Source organism: Mus caroli, unplaced genomic scaffold (assembly GCF_978045245.1).
Source record: "Mus caroli unplaced genomic scaffold, Mus_caroli_1 scaffold_8, whole genome shotgun sequence".
Lineage (NCBI taxonomy): Eukaryota > Metazoa > Chordata > Mammalia > Rodentia > Muridae > Mus > Mus caroli.
In genome coordinates, this window is record NW_028227263.1 from 74,013,868 (window position 1) to 74,035,412 (window position 21,545).

The following is a 21,545-nucleotide window of genomic DNA, read 5'->3' on the forward strand; positions in this document are numbered from 1 at the left end:
TGTGGTGATGATTTATAAACATCAAACAGAAGTCAGCAAAAAAACAGGCTCTCATTTATACTTACAAACTAGAGTAGTCTAAATAAATGTTAAGATGTATAATATTGGGTTAATTTCAAGCTGATCCCTTCATCCTTTCCATAAAACTTTATTTTAAACAATAGAAGCATATGAAAATAATTTTGTATCACATTGTCATTAAAAAATTTCTGAGTTTTCTCCATTTATCTACCTCAGCACTTTTGTACACTTTCTTGGTGACCCTCGGCAAAGATGAGCAGCCTGCAGATTTCTGGAGACCCAAACTTTATGTGAATAAGTTCACCCATACCATTAGATGGGCACAGGTTAAGGTCTCCATAATAATCAAAGACAGCACTCTGTGAATCGAGGGTGTGGCTAATGTCTCAGCAAAGTGGTAAATGCTGAGACCTTCAGGAGAGCCTTTAAGGCTGTGGGAAAGAACTCTGAAAACACGCATTCAAGAATATATAATTTCTCAAGTATGCAAAATATAAGGATGCAATATGGATTGTATAAGGAGTTTTGCAGACCTAAAAGAACAGAGGCAGCTGCACGGTGAGACAGCTTGTCAGAAAGGTACAAAGGCAGGCAGATACAAAGGCTGGCAGGTTCCTGAGCTCAAGGTCAGCCTGGAACAGAGCTAGGTTAGGGCCAGGTGAGGTAGAAATGACAATCTCAGAGTGAGATTCCACTCAGCTAGCTTATAAAAGCTTACAAGTGCAGGCAGGTCTCTGGATTCATTTGCAATCTTAAAAAAAAAAAGTGTTTGTTATCTTTTCTTTTTCCAAGAACCAGGGGACTGGATTCATGGATACTGATTCATGGGATAATCAAAACGGAACCTGGGGTGATGACTGAATTAATATGTAAATAAAAGATCAGACTTTTGATCTGCAAGAGATGACCTATCCAGAGAGTTTCAAGAATTGCAACAGAGAGCAGTCTCAAGAGAGAGATCTGCCTCTGACTCTTTCAGCTGCTTGTTGGGTCTTCCGGAGTGTGGTCATGCTAGGTTCCTTTTTGTGAGCATTCCATAGCCTCAGCAATAGTGTCAGGCCATCAGAGGCAGATAGTTGCACCCAGCCAATGGACAGAAGCAGCTGACCCCTGTTGTTGAGTAAGGGAAAGACTGAAAGCAGCTGAGGAGAAGGGCGACTCTAGGAGAGGACCAGCAGTCCCAATTAATCCTGACCCCCCCAACATTTCTCAAACACTGGATCACCAAACAGACAGCATACACCAGCTGATATGAGGCCACCAACACACCTACAGCATAGGACTTCCAGGTCTGTGTTCATTCAGAGATGCTGCACCTAACCCTCAAGAGACTGGAGACCCCAGGGAGTTTAGAGGTCAGGTGGGTGGGGACATCCACTTGGAGACAGGGGAATGGGGAGGAGGTATGGGATGTGGAACAGTAGGAGCATGGATGGGGGGGGGAGGATAAAATCTGGAGTGAAAAAATATAAATGAGAAAGAGAATAGAGGAGAGAGGGGGGAGAGAGAGAGAGAGAGAAAGAGAGACCCCTTGCTCAAAACCACTCTCCCAGCTGAGACTGGTCCTTGGCACTGGAAATAGGCCAGTAACTAGTAAGTTCCAGTGATCCTCCTGTCTCCATACTCCCCACTATTAGAGTTATAGATCCACACTTAATTACACATCTATTTAATGTGTGCTGGGGATTTGAATTCATGTCATTGTGCTTGCAAACCTTGCACTTTTTCTTTTTAATGTTTTCACATTACTGTATGTGTGTGAATATTTTACTTGTATGTATGTAGGTGCACTATGTGTATGACTGATTTTCATGGAGGTCATAAAAAGCTTTTGGATTCCCTGTAACTTAGTAACGAATGGACCACCATGTGAGTGCCAAGTACTCTGCTTGAGCAATAAGTACTCCAAAGATCTGAGCTATTTCTCCAGCCTCAACACACTGTCTTACCTACTGAGTCACGTCCCCAGGTCCCTTTACCTTTACCAGGTTGCCTTTACTCTTTCTTCTTTTTAGTGTCCAGTACTGGTGACTCTTCAATCTCTCAGCATCAGATCATTAGACCCATTAAGTTTTACATTAATTTCTTACCTACTGAACCTAATTTGCAAGATTATCTTAAGTTCTTCTCTCCTTTGGTGAGGTCAGCATCTTTGGAGAATTTCTATTTGTTGAGGCATAGAATCACACTGCTTATCTCTTTAGGATTGACTGCCAACCTGCATCATGAATTTGACTGGAGAATTAAATATGGCAACTGTAAGGTTTAACTGCCTAAGACAGACACTGTTATCAGTTGATTCAAATAGATGTGTTTACTCTGCTGTTTCCAGTACACTACTTATCAGTCCCAAGCCATTTCCAATTCTAGGATTTTTGCTGATGAGCCGTATCTTTTGCTGGCTCAGTAACCTTCTTGATAATTACATTGAATGTTATCAAGCATTGCAACCAATGGCCTTGAGAGTTAGCACTATGTCCTTATATCAAGTATTAGTTATAGTAGTGCTTATCTTTTATCTACAAAGAGCTACAATTTCATAAATATTTACCTTTTCAAAAAATTGTCCATCCTAAACAAAATTCTATGGTATGTTAATAAATTTACTGTAAAATCAGCACTAATTTATTTTTTGAGGTGGAAAAATTGCTATGAAAGTCAGGAAACACTATTCACTGTTCCCCAAGCGTAATATAACATTTCTTATACCAATAATGATGTATTGTTTTTTTTGTTTGCTGAGGCATTTCCATGAACTTAAAAATACTCTTTATTTTTAATTTACCAAATATGTCTATTGGCCCTTCATAGTTCAAAACAAAGGTTATCTCCTTCACACAATTTCTTCTATGCCTGAATTAATACCATTTGTTCTTTATGGCTATGTAGGTCTCTTGTTAACTTTTAAAAAAGCTTTTCAGTGAAGAATAGTTTTTTAGCAATAGTATATAGGCAGTTCGTATTAGTTTCTATACCATGTATTTCACCACAGCACTGTGTACCTTGAAGAAACCCACCTGACAAAGCTCAGAATATCCAAGAAGGAAGTACCTTGTAGTGATCATGAGGATTATGGGTAACTCACATTCTTTTTTTTTTTTTATTGTTCTCAAAATGGTTCTAGATTTCAAATAGATACATATGGTTGGCTTAATGATCTGTAAGTTTTCTCTTTCCTGACTTTACTATTTAGGTGTTACTTGCTTTGAAGTTATGCCATTCCATATGGACAAGGTTTGCATGACCTCTACCTGCATAGCAAATTTTTATTCCATATTATCAATTATTTTTTTTTAATTTTTAATATTTTTATTACATATTTTCCTCAATTACATTTCCAATGTTATCCCAAAAGTCCCCCATAGCGCCCCCCACTTCCCTACCCACCCATTCCCATTCTTTTGGCCCTGGCATTCCCCTATATTGGGGCATATAAAGTTTGCAAGTCCAATGGGCCTCTCTTTCCATTGATGGCCGACTAGACCATCTTTCGATACATATGCAGCTAGAGACAAGAGCTCCGGGGTTCTGGTTAGTACATCATGTTGTTCCAACAATAGGGTTGCAGATCCCTTTAGCTCCTTGGGTACTTTCTCTAGCTTCTCCATTGGGAGCCCTGTGATACATCCAATAGCTGACTGTGAACATCCACTCCTGTGTTTGCTAGGCCCCGGCATCGTCTCACAAGAGACAGCTATATTTGGGTCCTTTCAGCAAAATCTTGCTAGTGTATGCAATGGTGTCAGCTTTTAGAAGCTGCTTATGGGATGGATCCCTGGATACGGCAGTCTCTAAATGGTCCATCCTTTCATCACAGCTACGAACTTTGTCTCTGTAACTCCTTCCCTGGGTGTTTTGTTCCCAATTCTAAGAAGGGGCACAGTGTCCACACTTTGGTCTTCATTCTTCTTGAGTTTCATGCGTTTAGCAAATTGTATCTCATATCTTGGGTATCCTAAGTTTTGGGCTAATATCCACTTATCAGTGAATACATATTGTGTGAGTTCTTTTGTGATTGTGTTACTTCACTCAAGATGATGCCCTCCAGGTCCATCCATTTGGCTAGGAATTTCATAAATTCATTCTTTTTAATAGCTGAGTAGTACTCCATTGTGTAAATGTACCATAATTTCTGTATCCATTCCTCTGTTGAGGGACATCTGGGTTCTTTCCAGCTTCTGGCTATTATAAATAGGGCTGCTATGAACATAGTGGAGCATGTGTCCTTTTTACCGGTTGGGACATCTTCTGGATATATGCCCAGGAGAGGTATTGCTGGATCCTCCGGTAGTACTATGTCCAATTTTCTGAGGAACCGCCAAACTGATTTCCAGAGTGGTTGTACAAGCTTGCAATCCCACCAACAATGGAGGAGTGTTCCTCTTTCTCCACATCCTCGCCAGCATCTGCTGTCACCTGAATTTTTCATCTTAGCCATTCTGACTGGTGTGAGGTGGAATCTCAGGGTTGTTTTGATTTGCATTTCCCTGATGATTAAGGATGTTGAACATTTTTTCAGGTGCTTCTCTGCCATTCGGTATTCCTCAGGTGAGAATTCTTTGTTCAGTTCTGAGCCCCATTTTTTAATGGGGTTATTTGACTTTCTGGAGTCCACCTTCTTGAGTTCTTTATATATATTGGATATTAGTCCCTTATCTGATTTAGGATAGGTGAAGATCCTTTCCCAATCTGTTGGTGGTTTTTTTGTCTTATTGATGGTGTCTTTAGCCTTGCAGAAGCTTTGCAGTTTCATGAGGTCCCACTTGTCAATTCTCGATCTTACAGCACAAGCCATTACTGTTCTATTCAGGAATTTTTCCCCTGTGCCCATATCTTCAAAGCTTTTCCCCATTTTCTCCTCTATAAGTTTCAGTGTCTCTGGTTTTATGTGAAGTTCCTTGATCCACTTAGACTTGACCTTAGTACAAGGAGATAGGAATGGATCGATTCGCATTCTTCTACATGTTAACAACCAGTTGTGCCAGCACCATTTGTTGAAAATGCTGTCTTTCTTCCACTGGATGTTTTTAGCTCCCTTGTCAAAGATCAAGTGACCGTAGGTGTGTGGGTTCATTTCTGGGTCTTCAATTCTATTCCATTGGTCTATTTGTCTGTCACTATACCAGTACCATGCAGTTTTTATCACAATTGCTCTGTAGTAGAGCTTTAGGTCCGGCATGGTGATTCCACCAGAGGTTCTTTTATCCTTGAGAAGAGTTTTTGCTATCCTAGGTTTTTTGTTATTCCAGATGAATTTGCAGATTGCACTTTCTAATTCGTTGAAGAATTGAGTTGGAATTTTGATGGGGATTGCATTGAATCTGTAGATTGCTTTTGGCAAGATAGCCATTTGTACAATGTTGATCCTGCCAATCCATGAGCATGGGAGATCTTTCCATCTTCTGAGATCTTCTATAATTTCTTTCTTCAGAGACTTGAAGATTTTATTATACAGATCTTTCACTTCCTTAGTTAGAGTCACGCCAAGATATTTTATATTATTTGTGACTATTGAGAAGGGTGTTGTTTCCCTAATTTCTTTCTCAGCCTGTTTATTCTTTGTGTAGAGAAAGGCCATTGATTTGTTTGAGTTAATTTTATATCCAGCTACTTGACCGAAGCTGTTTATCAGGCTTAGGAGTTCTCTGGTGGAATTTTTAGGGTCACTTATATATACTATCATATCATCTGCAAAAAGTGATATTTTGACTTCATCTTTTCCAATTTGTATCCCTTTGATCTCCTTTTGTTGTCGAATTGCTCTGGCTAGGACTTCAAGTACAATGTTGAATAGGTATGGAGAAAGTGGACAGCCTTGTCTAGTCCCTGATTTTAGAGGGATTGCTTCAAGCTTCTGACCATTTACTTTGATGTTGGCTACTGGTTTGCTGTAGATTGCTTTTATCATGTTTAGGTATGGGCCTTGAATTCCTGATCTTTCCAAGACTTTTATCATGAATGGGTGTTGGATCTTGTCAAATGCTTTTTCCGCATCTAAGGAGATGACCATGTGGTTTTTGTCTTTGAGTTTGTTTATATACTGGATTACGTTGATGGATTTCCGTATATTGAACCATCCCTGCATCCCTGGGATGAAACCTACTTGGTCAGGATGGATGATTGTTTTGATGTGTTCTTGGATTCGGTTAGCAAGAACTTTATTGAGGATTTTTGCATCAATATTCATAAGGGATATTGATCTGAAGTTTTCTATCTTTGTTGGGTCTTTTTGTGGTTTAGGTATCAGAGTAATTGTGGCTTCATAGAATGAGTTGGGTAGAGTACCTTCTGTTTCTATTTTGTGGAATAGTTTGTGAAGAACTGGGATTAGATTTTCTTTGAAGGTCTGATAGAACTCTGCACTAAACCCATCTGGTCCTGGGCTTTTTTTAGTTGGGAGACTATTCATGACTGCTTCTATTTCTTTGGGGGATATAGGGCTGTTTAGATCATTAACCTGATCTTGATTCAACTTTGGTACCTCGTATCTGTCTAGGAACTTCTCCATTTCATCCAGGTTCTCCAGTTTTGTTGAGTATAGCCTTTGGTAGAAGGATCTGATGGTGTTTTGGATGTCTTCAGGATCTGTTGTTATGTCTCCTTTTTCATTTCTGATTTTGTTAATTAGGATGCTTTCCCTGTGTCCTCTAGTGAGTCTGGCTAAGGGTTTATCTCTCTTGTTCATTTTCTCAAAGAACCAGCTCCTTGATTGGTTGATTCTTTGAATAGTTTTTCTTGTTTCCACTTGGTTGATTTCGCCCCTGAGTTTGATTATTTCCTGCCGTCTACTCCTCTTGGGTGAATTTGCTTCCTTTTGTTCTAGTGCTTTTAGGTATGTTGTCAAGCTGCTAATGTGTGCTCTCTCTAGTTTCCTTTTGGAGGCACTCAGAGCTATGAGTTTTCCTCTTAGAAATGCTTTCATTGCGTCCCATAAGTTTGGGTATGTTGTGGCTTCATTTTCATTGAACTCTAAAAAGTCCTTAATTTCTTTCTTTATTCCTTCCTTGACCAAGGTATCATTGAGAAGAGTGTTGTTCAGTTTCCACGTGAAGGTTGGCTTTCTATTATTTATTTTGTTATTGAAGATCAGCCTTAGTCCATGGTGATCTGATAGGATGCATGGGACAATTTCAATATTTTTGTATCTGTTGAGGCCTGTTTTGTGACCAATTATGTGGTCAATTTTGGAGAAAGTACCATGAGGTGCTGAGAAGAAGGTATATCCTTTTGTTTTAGGATAGAATGTTCTGTAGATATCTGCCAGATCCATTTGATTCATAATTTCTCTTAGTTTCTTTGTGTCCCTGTTTAGTTTCTGTTTCCACGATCTGTCCATTGGTGAAAGTGGTGTGTTGAAGTCTCCCACTATTATTGTATGAGGTGCAATGTGTGCTTTGAGATTTACTAAAGTTTCTTTAATGAATGTGGCTGCCTTTGTATTTGGAGCATAGATATTCAGGATTGATAGTTCCTCTTGGAGGATTTTACCTTTGATGAGTATGAAGTGTCCCTCCCTGTCTTTTTTAATGACTTTGGGTTGGAAGTCAATCTTATCAGATATTAGAATGGCTACTCCAGCTTGTTTCTTCATACCATTTGCTTGGAAAATTGTTTTCCAGCCTTTCATTCTGAGGTAGTGTCTATCTTTTTCTCTGAGATGAGTTTCCTGTAAGCAGCAAAATGTTGGGTCTTGTTTGTGTAGCCAGTTTGTTAGTCTATGTCTTTTTATCGGGGAGTTGAGTCCATTGATATTAAGAGATATTAAGGAAAAGTAATTATTGTTTCCTGTTATTTTTGTTGTTAAAGTTGGCATTCTGTTCTTGTGGCTGTCTTCTTTTAGGTTTGTTGAGGGATTACCTTCTTGTAATTTCTAGGGCGTGGTTCCTGTCCTTGTATTGTTTTTTTTTCTGTTATTATCCTTTGAAGGGCTGGATTCGTGGAGAGATAATGTGTGAATTTGGTTTTGTCGTGGAATACTTTGGTTTCTCCATCTATGTTAATTGAGTGTTTGGCTGGGTATAGTAGCCTGGGCTGGAATTTGTTTTCTTTTAGTGTCTGTATAACATCCGTCCAGGATCTTCTGGCTTTCATAGTCTCTGGTGAAAAATCTGGTGTAATTCTGATAGGCTTGCCTTTATATGTTACTTGGCCTTTTTCTCTTACTGCTTTTAGTATTCTATCTTTATTTAGAGCATTTGTTGTTCTGATTATTATGTGTCAGGAGGTATTTCTTTTCTGGTCCAGTCTATTTGGAGTTCTGTAGGCTTCTTGTATGTTCATGGGCATCTCTTTCTTTAGATTTGGGAAGTTTTCTTCTATAATTTTGTTGAAGATATTTGCTGGTCCTTTGAGTTGAAAATCTTCATTCTCATCCACTCCTATTATCCGTAGGTTTGGTCTTCTCATTGTGTCCTGTATTTCCTGGATGTTTTGAGTTAGGATCTTTTTGCATTGTACATTTTCCTTGATTGTTGTGCCGATGTTCTCTATGGAATCTTCTGCACCTGAGATTCTCTCTTCCATCTCTTGTATTCTGTTGCTGATGCTGGTATCTATGGTTCCAGATTTCTTTCCTAGGGTTTCTATCTCCAGTGTTGCCTCATTTTGGGTTTTCTTTATTGTGTCTACTTCCCTTTTTAGGTCTAGTATGGTTTTGTTCATTTCCATCATCTGTTTGGATGTGTTTTCCTGTTTTTCATTAAGGACTTCTACCTGTTTGATTAGGTTATTCTGTTTTTCTTTAAGGATTTGTAACTCTTTAGCATTGTTCTCCTGCAATTCTTTAAGGAATTTTTGTGCTTCCTCTTTATTGTCTTCTACCTGTTTACCAGTGTTCCTTTGTATTTCTTTAAGTGTGTTATTAAAGTCCTTCTTGAAGTCCTCTACCATCATCAGGAGATATGCTTTTAGATCTGTGTCTAGCTTTTCCGGTGTGTTGGGGTGCCCTGGACTGGGCGAAGTGGGAGTGCTGGGTTCTGATGATGGTGAGTGGTCTTGGTTTCTGTTAGTAAGATTATTACGTTTACCTTTCGCCATCTGGTAATCTCTGGGGTTAGTTGTTGTCGTTGTCACTGTTTAAAGATTGGAGCAGAAGCTGTGTTCCACTCACCAGCAGTATCAAAATCCTGTGGCGGGGGTCGTGGGTAGCTCGCAGGTGTCAGCCGACCCTGCGCTCTAGCTACACCGGTGCTGTTCCGGCCGGATGAGGCCTGTGGCCCTACTCAGGCCGGTTTCTGCTTCCCTAACTAATGCAGTCTCAGGTCCCGCATGCAATTGGATTGGAGCAGGAGCTGTGTTCCACTCACCAGAAGTCTTAAGATCCTGTGGCAGGTGTTGTGGGTAGCTGGCGAGTGTCAGCCAACCCTGAGCCCTAGCTACCCTGGTGCTTTTCTGACTGGAAGAGGCTTGTGGCCCTACGTAGGCCGGATTTCTGCCTCCCCAACCAGAGCAGTCTCAGGTCCCGCGTGATTGGACTGGAGCAGAAGCTGTGTTCCACTCACCAGCAGTCTCAAAATCCTGTGGCGGGGGTCGTGGGTAGCTGGCGGGTGTCAGCCGACCCTGCGCTCTAGCTACCCTGGTGCTTTTCTCCCATATTATCAATTATGGACATCTCAACACCACTGGGGTAGATGCTGCCTTAAGTCCTGACAGTTGTTTATTTCTCCTATTGACAAAGTGGAGCTTTTCAGTTTGTTCATTGATCATCTTACCCATCCATGAGAGTTGGAATTATTGTTCCAAATTTTTTTCTGTCCTCTCTGTTATAGAAATTACTACACCATTCCCTTTACTTGGAACTCTGCCATGTACCCACTGGAGTTAAGGGAGCACATCTCTCTGCTCCACTGATGTTCAACTTGTCTATGTAACTTGTGACTCCAGTAGCATTTCTAGGCCTTATACAAGTAGTTCAACATATTTTTATGGTTTGATATGCTAAACCCAGTAGAAATAATATGAACCACAGTTAATCTGTAGACATGGAAACTTGAACACTAATTTTCAATTTTGAATCATTGAGATTTTGAGATTATTATACAACAAAATATTGACTAATGCATTTTTCCATTTTAATGCATTTAAGCAAAATATCAATAATGGATTTAACATAGAAGATTTTGTACAGTCCTTCCTCTGATAGTCTGGTTCCAAATGCTTCATTTACCCACACCCATCAAATGATTGCCAAGTCCTGTAAATATATTGTAGCTGAAATGGTCATTCATAGATGGGACCTTGCAAATAGTTTTAAAAGTGTAAACATCTTAGAAGCAAAGTATTATATTTTAATTTATATTATGAGTTCTCTGTTGGTTCACAAGAAAACTTCAGGCAAGTCATTTAGGTAAGGCTCAGTTTTCTTCTCTTTTTTTTTTTTTTCACTCTTTTATTAGATATCTTCTTTATTTACATTTCAAATGCTATCTTCTTTCCTGGTTTCCCCTTGGAAAACCCCCTATCCTTTCCCCCTCCTCCTGCTCATCAACCCACCCATTCCTGCTTCTTGGCCCTGGCATTCCCCTATACTGGGGCATAGAACCTTCACAGGACCAATGGCCTCCCCTCCCATTGATAACTGACTAGACCATCCTCTGCTACATATGCAGCTAGAGCCATGAGTCCCACCATGTGTTTTATTTGGTTGGTGGTTTAGTTCCAGGGAGCTCTGGGATTACTGGTTAGTTCATGTTGTTCCTCCTATGGGACTGCAAACCTCTTCAGCTCCTTGGGTACTTTCTCTAGCTCCTTCATTGGGGACCCTGTGCTCAGTCCAATAGATGACTGTGAGCATCCATTTCTGTATTTGTCAGGCACTGGCAGAGCCTCTCAGGAGACAGCTATATCAGGCTCCTGTCAGCATGCTCTTTTTGGCATCCACAATAATGTCTGTGTTTGGTGACTGTTTATGGGATGGATCCCCAGGTGGGGCAGACTCTGGATGGTCATTCCTTCAGTCTCTGCTCCACACTTTGTCTCTGTAACTCTTTCCATGGGTACTTTGTTCCCCCTTCTAAGAAGGATGGAAGTATCCACACTTTGGTCTTTCTTCTTCTTGAGTTTCATGTGTTTTGCAAATTGTATCTTGGGTATTCCAAACTTCTGGGATAATATCCATTTATCAGTGAATGCATATCATGTGTGTTCTTTTGTGATTGGGTTACCTCATTCAGGATGATATCCACCAGACCTATCCACTTGCCTAAGAATTTCATAAATTCTTTGTTTTTAATAGCTGTGTAGTACTCCGTTGTGTAAATGTACCACATTTTCTGTATCCATTCCTCTGTTGAAGGACATCTGGATTCTTTCCAACTTTCTGCTATTATAAACAAGGCTGCTATGAACATAGTAGAGCATGTGTTCTTATTACATGTTGGAGAATCTTCTGGGTATATGCCCAGGAGTGGTATTGCTGGATCCTCTGGTAGTACTATGTCCAATTTTCTGAGGAAGCACCAAACTGATTTCCAGAGTGGTTGTACCAGCTTGCAATCCCATCAGCAAGGGAGGAGTGTTCCTCTTTCTCCACATCCTCACCAGCATCTGCTGTCACCTGAACTTTTGATCTTAGCCATTCTGACAAGTGCGAGGTAGAATCTCAGGGATGTTTTGGTTTGCATTTCCCTGATGATTAAGGATATGTAATTTTTTTTTTTAGTTGCTTCTCAGCCATTCAGTATTCCTGGCTCAACTGGAGGTTAGCATGTAGAAGAATGCGAATCAATCCATTCTTATCTCCTTGTACAAAGCTCAAGTTCAAGTGAATCAAGGACCTCCACATAAAACCAGAGACACTGAATCTTATAGAGAAGAATGTGGGGAAGAGCCTGGTATACAGGGGCACACGGGGAAAATTCCTGAACAGAACACCAATGGCTTGTGCTGTAATATCAAGAATTGACAAATGGGACCTCATAAAATTGCAGAGCTTCTGTAAGGCAAGGGACACTGTCAATAGGACAAAAAGGCAACCAACAGATTGGGAAAAGATCTTTACCAATCCTAAATCTAATAGGGGGCTAATATTCAGTATATACAAAGAACTCAAGAAGTTAGACTCCAGAGATCCAAATAACCCTATTAAAATGGGGTACAGAGCTAAACAAAGAGGCTCAGTTTCCTAGTCTGTTGGAAATGTGCAACTCACTTCTCAAGGGCACAGGAAGGGGTAGAATGGAGACAGACGAGCTTGGCTGTGACCTGCAGTCCAGGGTGGGCTACTTGCAGGTTTGAATAGTTTTCTGCTCTTACCCTTTTATTCTCAGGAATGCATCTTGTTTCACATACATGTTTATCCTTATAAAATTGACTCATCAATAATAATGCTCCTAAAGGATGGCTTTAGACTGAGAAGACATTGAAGGGAAGGAGATGAGACAGATAGTGCAGGGGTGGTACAGAAATGGAGCTGATTGCATTTGCTGCTCTGGTACCTGGATAGAAACACTTCCAGAACCCTTGTGACTTACCTATCAAGGAGACCCACTCACTTGTCACCCAAATGCACCCTGATGATTGGGGCTTTTGCATGGCTGCAGATTGAGCGTCCCCAGATGCTTTTAAAAGAAACCTTTCCACATCATTCAGAAAGACTCGGTATCCAGGATGACAGTTGCTGCAGAACTTTTAATTATGGAAGAGCTGTCTCCTTGACAGTTAGTGCCCAAGCTTCCCCATTAATTAATCTTTAATGCAATCAATTGGCTGCCTGTGAGATGACAAGGGAAGGAGGTAAACACTGTTCACAAATTGATTGAGTTCTCATCTGACCCAGCATTCTGTTTTCAGAGTAGATGAAAACAATCAAAAACCTTTTTTTTTTTTTTTCTGGCTGAACTTGCAGTGCCTGACTGATAAGATTGTTGAACCCCCAAGTATCCAGGCAGTCACTTCTCCTTGTGTACATGCTAACTGAAATGCTCTTGTCACAGCGATTTCTTTGTAACTGGCCCATTGGTTTGTTGTGAATCTGAGATATGATCAGAGAGCCAAGTATCACAGACTCTCATTCCTCTCTTATTCCCTTCCATTCTCTCTTATACATTTGTTTACCCTGATTTTGTTTTTATGAGTATATTTAGATCAAAACCCCTAAAATATAACAAAGAAAACCTGAATATGATCTGGACAGGGATTTCTAAATCCTCATCTAAATGGAGTTAGCAGTGAGCAAGGTTATATGCTGTAGGTCATCCATTGTAGGGGCTTAGTGTTACACAAACTGGAGCTCCATAGAGTAGGGATATGAAGGGACAGCATTTTCTGAAAGCTTAGTAGAAAAGCAAATCCTTAGAACTTCCCTCAAATTTCTGAATCAAGAACTCAGAATGGGCCTAGGGGTTGAGCTTAAGGAATTTGCTAGTGAATTCTAATGCACACCAGTGCTTGAAACCCACTGGTGGAATGTAAGTTTGGGTCTACCTTGTATGAGGGATTTTTCTCACTAAGGGGATAGATTCTTGAAGAAAGGTGTAATAGGTGACTTTTGCCATGTGATGACTCTGCCAGAGTCCCTGATAAATCTGAGAAGTAAATTGCTATTTATTGTCCCTTGAATGCCCCTGTAATGGTGCTGAGCAGCTTCTGACCTCCAGCTACAGAAATGATCTTGTAAGTTTCTTTAGTTGATGTCTTTGAGCCTAGTTAACTGAGATAAATAATTGGTGCTGGGGATCAGTCTCTAAGGAAGGAGAGCATTAGGCAAGCTACTCCACAAAAAGAAATTTTCTCAGAACTAAAAAAAAATGGTGCTTTGCTTGTGCAGGATGGCAAGGAGGATGCTAGCATCAAGTCTAGGAAACCAGAATGTTTCCAAGCCCACATGAGAGCCACAGGGATAGTGCGAAAGACATCATCCCAATGCATAACAGAAGATATAAAGTAACAGAGCTAGTGTACCCTGGCCTGGGGTATGAGTACCCATGTCTTTCTGCAGGAGGGGAGGGACACAAAGTCCATTAAAACAGACTCTTCCTTCAAAAGAGAAAATCAGTCTCTGAACCTTTCCCAAGGTTTGCTGAGCATCTTAGTGTTCAAATCTTTGTAGGCATGTCAAGACCCATAGCCAGCATCACACTGGTAACCGGGGAACAGTCATTCTTAACCAGTGACGATTTATCTTTAGATTGCAGCTCTCAACAGTCAAGGGCAAGAGCCATATACTTCTCATATTATAGGTTGATGATAGAGGAGCTTGGGTATAAGAATTATCTTCAGTATTTATTCCTGTAACTTATTCAGATCCAAGGATTGATGAGGGTAGAGTACAGGGTGCCCTGTGAAATGATGTTCAATAGGATAAATTGGTAGAAAATTAGCTTAGACCTTCTTTGAAGACATATCTCATATGATACTGTTCTAGTTTGCTTTTCTTCCTATAATTGCAGGAGCCTTGCATGGATACAAATTGATATTGATGAGGTCTCCACATGAACTCCTTCCAGGAACATACATTGTTCTTTCTTTATATTTGCATATCTTATAAATATTTCTTCACAGAGTATGAACACCCACTTAAAAACATAAATCAACTGATAGATGCTCTCGTTAATGAAAAGGGAAAAGAAAATTTATTTTATGGTAACCTATCTTCACCAGGGGCAGCCTTTACTTTACAAAACCCTACCACATTAACTGGGGCATACATATGAGAACTGTGTTCTCTGTGTGTATTGCCCTATGGTAGTGTTGGTGGCTGTGAAGCTAGGGTGGTCCCTCAATGGTAAGTTTTTGTCTTCCCCTGTCAGTCAGCTGTTGGGTGAAGCCTATCCTTGAGATGGAGAAGACTTGTGCTTGAGCAAGCCCTGGTTAACTAGAAGCAATTCTGGGAGAATTTATTCTCCAGGTGTCATCATGATGGGCATCTCCACAGCTGGAGGACTGTGTAATTCAGTTTTAACTAGAGTATTTGGGTTGCTGAACTCTAGCGTCAGATAGCTGCTTCTCACAGTACTACTTGGATCATTGACTATATAGAAGTTCAGTCCATCTGATTGTGTCCACATAGAACTCTGAGTGGTCTCTTGGTAGGAAAGTTTCCAAGGTTAGGGGAACAAATTACAACAAATTACAATGCCTCTGTGATTGTTTTTGGGATACAAGGAGTGCTTGACACCTCCCTTCTGTGTCACATACTGTGACACCCTTCTCCTCTGACAGCACCTCTCTGGCATTGTTTACCTGATAAGTGACTCAGATTCATCTCTGAGTGATCAAAACCATTGTCTCTATGGCCTTCCCAGGCCATGAATGTATTCTTGCCCACTTATTATCCATTTGGGAAGGGAGGCATTCCAAAGCTCCACACTGTCACCCAAGTACCCCCAGAACTTCCTGTTACCCATACTGTATCAATAATGCCCAGGCTTTTTGTTGATCAAGGTTGATATCAGGAAGTTAATAGGTTCTTACTCCCCTTACTCAATCATTCATTTATCTCATTATACTTTGCAATCTTGTTCTATTAGGATCAAAATGATCAGAAATGTAACATCCACTCTGGAGCATGATCCAATTACAGTTTTCTAAATTCCCATCCCAAATGAGAAAAAAAAAAAAAAAAAAAAAAAAGAGCACCAGTCAGTTGGAGACCACGATTTGTACTTGAACATTGCCTCTGCTTCTGCTAAATCAATTTTGCGGCTTTTATGCCTGTACTGCAGTGACTTATGACTTACTCTATGTTCTCCATAGGATCATATGTTTGAATATTTGGCCCTTAAAGTGTGGTGTTGTTTTAGAAGGTTATGCAGACTTTTGGAGGTGGAACATTGTGAGAGGAAGGGACTCACCGAAAATGGGCCTGGAGGTTTGATGGCTTGGCCTCTCTTCCTGGCCATCCCACTTTGTAACTGCAGAGGCAACATGACTGGCTGCCTCAAGCTCATAATAACCATGTGGTGTCTTCATAACAGATTCTATCATTTTGAATTGTGAGCCCAAATGAGTACTTCTACCCTTACCCTTATGGTACTTATTGTTAGGTATTGGATCACAGCAATGAGAAAACTAACAATGACCAACTAGCTGTCTTGACATAGCATCATTCTGTCTACTTAGTTGTCTTCCATGGGATATGCCCATGCTGAGCATGAGTGTGCAGTAAAGAGATCTTCACAGGCTGTGTCTCACTGACAGAGTTATTTGTATGGCTCTTTCTTAGATCTCCTTGTCTACAGAGACTACTAACCAAACAGACAAGCCACCTGTCCACCGCCATCTTTCACTAAGGACTCCATAAACTAAATCTCAGGGCCTCACTCTTTTCCAGTCGGCACCCAGAAGTTAATTTTAATCAATTTTCCACAGTTCATTTGCAACTTTTGGAGCTCTGCTATAATTGTAATTAATTCCGGGGCAGCTCTGCAGGTTTTCCTGGCCTCTGGCTACAGCAGATGAGGATTTCTTTGCTTGCTGCCAATGGGACCCTTTGGCTTCCATGCTTGTGTATAAATTAATAACGAATCAGCATCAGCTTCCCCTGGCTTTTTGCAGAAGCAGAAATAGAAAATTGGTGAATTTCATTGTTCTTATTGCCACTGTTTCTTGAGCAGTCTTCAAGTAACTGAGGTACTGTTCTCACCCACTGTCTCCCCTTTACCCTTGCCTCGCCCAGCTTATACCAGGCAATGTTTCCTCATCAGCTGATCTAGAATACAGGGGCTGCTTGTTCCATTTTATTGCTGATCTGATCCTTGTTCTCTGTCAGCCAGGGAGGGATACGACTCCAAAATCCCATTAAAATTCTTTCCCCTAGCATTGCTCCTGGGAGCAATCCCACATGTTGGCCTCCTTAGGAAAGAGGCTCTCCCTGTTACTTTGAAAAAAAAAAATAAAAGTACTGGGCTGTTGTCTCAGAAATCTGGTCTGTAAGAGAGTGAGGGAGGCAAGACCAAGCAAGAGGAGTAGCAGGACCGCAGCTCCCCGGAGGGAGAATTATCCCACAGGAAGGGGAGAGTTGTTGGCTTACGTATGAAAGCATCAACTCTCCGATAAACATATCTTCTCTAGAAAACATTTTCACTTCTTGAAGAGAATACTTATATGAATTGGGAATTATAGGTTGGTAACCACTTAACAACTATAATATGGGACAGGTTCCAGGCTGCTTTGTGGACCGCTGAAACCTCATGGAGTGTCAGGCCCTATCTACATGATGTTTGCTCCTAATTATACAGACTTAGTTTGATTTATAAATTAAGTACAACAGAAGATTAACAATAATGATGCCATTATAAAAATATATCACAATAAAATGAATTTTAAACTCACGAATTACTTATTTCTGGAATAAAGCATTGTTTTAAAATGCTTGTCCTTTGTAAGACTGTGCATGCGACTGTGTGTGTGTGTGTGTGTGTGTGTACACATGTATGAATGTGGGTGCACAGTTGCCATGCCATGCACGTGTAGGTTAAGATCAGGAACATCCTCACCTTCCTCCCTGTTGGAGACAGGTTCTTGCTTTCTTACTGCTCATGTTAGGGTCGCTTATCTCTCAGATTTCTGAGTGTTTCCCACCTTTCTCTTCCAGCTCATCAAAGGAGGACTGGAATTATAGTTGTGAGCTAGTACATCTGGATTTGGCTGGGCTTTAGGGATATAGACTCAGGTCCTTCCTGCACCACAAACACGTTTAACCATGGAGCCATTTCTCTAACCCGTTTTTTGGAATTTTCTAGTTAGACTAATGTTGAATCTCAGCAGCTGACATCACAAAACACAACATAGAAAGACAGCATTGTTGCATTGTTGAGTGCACACTTGTGTGTGATTCATGTTTATTATTGTTATTATTTACAGGAGTAGTGAGGCACTCCTTGGGTTTTAGTGGAAGTTAACCACTTTGAATTTGAGTATTCCTATTTACTTGTTTTTGCTTGTCGGGGAAGCCTCTCTCAGTTAATTATACTTAAGAGAATAATATGCTCCCAGCCTGGGATAATTAGGCAGTCTAATTAACCTTTTAAGGAAAGCAAAACATAGCTTTATAGTGGCTATAGCCCCTTCATTAGCTTAGCTTGGCTCATCGTAACTGGTGTTGTTCATATTGCTGATTTGCATATTATTTCCCATGGTACCTAGCCCCATAAATTGTAATGAAAGCACCTTTTAGAATACACTGGAGATAGACTTAATGGAATTGGCTACATCACAAGCAGAGGTTCTTTCTATGAGCTATGGTCCCGTCTTTGTATTGCTACAAGGCACTTAAAGGGACAATTTAAAGCAAGGGGAAAGCTTTTTGAGTAATCATTTTTTTTTTTAGTAATTAGCTTAGGAATAATTTGGAAACGCTCCCTGGCAGCACTTTAATAATGTAAAGTATGCTATTTCTAGAATATTTAATGGAAAACAAACTCCTTGGAGATTGTAAGGAGCAAAGACACCTTTTTAAGGACGGCTATTAATTATGGCCCAGAGACTCCTTTCTGTTATTAGGAAGCACAGCAATAAAGCAAGATAATGGTCCATTCAGATTTCATAGCACTTTTCCTGCTACACACATAAGGAACTTCATCTAGCATGGAACCCAGGTGCTGATAGAAGCAGTCATCTCACAAATGGAAGGGGGCTGCTTGTGTCCAGTGTTTTCTGCATGTAATTGCTTTGGCCCAAGGAGGAGATGTGCAAGAGATATTTAGAATCAAATAAACCTACCACAGGCATACTTTCTTGAGTGAAATTGACTTAAATCAATGGTCCCTGTCCCTGCAAGTCTGTCTTGTCTTCTGCTCTTTTACCAAAGCATCATACACAGCATTTGTATGACAATCACTGGGTCCACACCGTTACCTCACTATGTACCTGCTTTCTTGTGTCTGAACTGTCCTTCTCTTAGGGGCAACTCTTTCCTCTCCCCAGGTCTTTCCCATCCCATATTATCCAATCAGTCTTCCTCTGGATTCTCTTGGAGATCAGACTGAAGACATTCTTGAAGTGTGCATGGCCGATCTGGTCTCTGCAGCATGCTTCCTCTATACCCAGGTCTGTGATAAGAGCCAATCTCTAAAAATCTGTTGGCATCACAAATTCTGCTCTCTTCCTTTTGCTTGCCTAAAGCAAGCATTTATCCTCCCTCATGCCAAGGTATTTGTGACCTTGGTCTGTCTGCTCTACTCTATCTTACAGTCACAGGTGGCATCTCTCAGGGCTATTCTTATAGAGGGCTTTCTGCGTCTGAAATGAGGCAGCTAATGAGCAGGAGGCTAGGCTTACCATGATGCAGCAAGCATCCGCTGCTATGGTTTCACAGTCTGTACAACCTACAGTTCCTTCTTAGCTATAAATGGAAAGAGTTGTAAGGGAAAGACCACCCTGCTTAACTCTTTCCTCAACTATTTTAGAACAAAAGATCTGTCAGTTTCTGTTTTGTGTACACTTCTCATATTCACCTTCTTAAAGGGTGCGCTTTCCAAGGGAGACTGTTGGGAATTAGATAATATTTATACTTCATTTCTTCTACTTAGTTGCACTAAAGCCACATTATAAACTAATTAGGGATTTGTTATTTGAAAAAGTTATAACGAGTTTGCCAACAAGAGCTTTGTCTCATCTCGTTGTAGACACATCAGCTGCCATACATGTGTGAAATGAAGTTGATTTGGCTGAGGCCTGCTTGCCTGCCTGTTTTTATCTTTAGAACACATTCCTCATCACAGGAAGCATTAATGTCTGCTATCAAGGGCTTAGTGTAATGTATATGACACTGTCAGCATCTCTTTGATGGCCCTTTTGAATTCCCTGTTAGCTGGGATCAGAGTCACATTTAATAGCCTGCAAGATTGGTCCTAAACAAGTGAAACAGGGTTGAAAATAATTCTAATCTTGGCTGTGAAGGATGGATGTGTTGAGGCTGGATGCAGATTTTCTTGGGGGAAGAGAGTGTTTGTGAGTCACACAGGGAGCTGTTGTGTCACTGCAAAAATGCATCAGCATGTATGGCCTAGGTTAGAAAGGAGAATGGCTTAGGAGGGAGAAGAAAGGAAGACCACTGTAGTATGGGGATGGCTCAGTGGGCCAAGTGCTGCCCTGCAGGTGTGGGGACCTGAGTGTGGATTCTCAGAATACAGATAAAACCATATGTGTAGTCCCAGTTCTCCTATTGAGAGACAGAAGGTAGAGTCTAGAGAATCTCCAGGTAGCCTGTTGTATACAGCGGTTGTCTTAGTGATAGTTTCATTGCTGTGAAGTGACACCATGACCAAGGCAACTCTTATAAAGGACAATATTTAATGGAGGCTGGTTTATAGTTTATAGAGATTCAGTCCCTTATCATCATCGCAGGAAGCATGACAGCATCCAGGCAGACATGGTGCTCAAGAAGGAACTGGGAGTTCTACATTTTGTTCCAAAGGCAATCAGGAGGGAATGAAGCAGGCAGCCAGAAGGGTCTCTTCCACATAAGGCAGAGCCTGAGCATAGGCGTCTCAAAGCCCACCTACTATGCAGTGATGTACTTCCTCCAACAAGGCTACGTCTACTCCAGCAAAGCCACACCTACTAAAAGGCCAAGCCTCCTATTAGTGACACTTCCAGGGCCAAGCATCACAAACCTCAGAGTGGTGAACAAGGACCTTGTCTCAAACAAGGTAGATAGGTGAGGACTAGCACATGACATTGCCCTTTGACCTCCACATTCACAGCTTTACACACACACACACACACACACACACACTCACACACTCACACACACACATACTCACTCCCACACACTCACTCACATACTCGCACACACTCACACACACATACTCTTACACACACTCACACACACATACTCTCACACACACTCATACACACAAATTTACACACACACTCACACATACACACACACTCACACATACACTCACACTCACACATACACTCACATACATACTCACACACACACCCATACAAACATATTTACACAAACTCACACACACTCATACACATAATAGGGTTTAAAAAATTAAAAAGTAAAAGTACATATCCATCCATTACCACCAAAACAAAAGGAGGCTAATTTGAAGACAATTTCAGACTATAATTGTTTATTTTAAAGTTAAGCATGTTCTATCTTAGCAGTGCTTGGAAAGGAGAAAGTGGAAAGAAAAGAAAGAAAGAAAGAAAGAAAGAGAGAGAGAGAGAGAGAGAGAGAGAGAGAGAGAGAGAGAGAGAGAGAGAGAGAGAGAGAGAAAGAAAGAAAGAAAGAAAGAAAGAAAGAAAGAAAGAAAGAAAGAAAGAAAGAAAGAAAAATAAATCTGAGATTGTAGATTGGTATTCACATGTTTATCTGGTTAGACTATGCTTAACACCTCCTGTCCTCCAGGTGCTGGAGATCTCACAGGAAGACAGTCACTCACCCCTTTCCCTTGAGTCTAGAGTCAACTGAGAGTGAAAGAGAACTTTCAACTTTCCTCCACTTGCCTGAAATTTAGAGCCCACTGAAAATTAATAATACAAAGCTAATCATACAAACAAACATCCATTTAGACTACCTGGCAAAGGCCAAATCAATATCTACCAAAAGGATAAAGATGATAAAA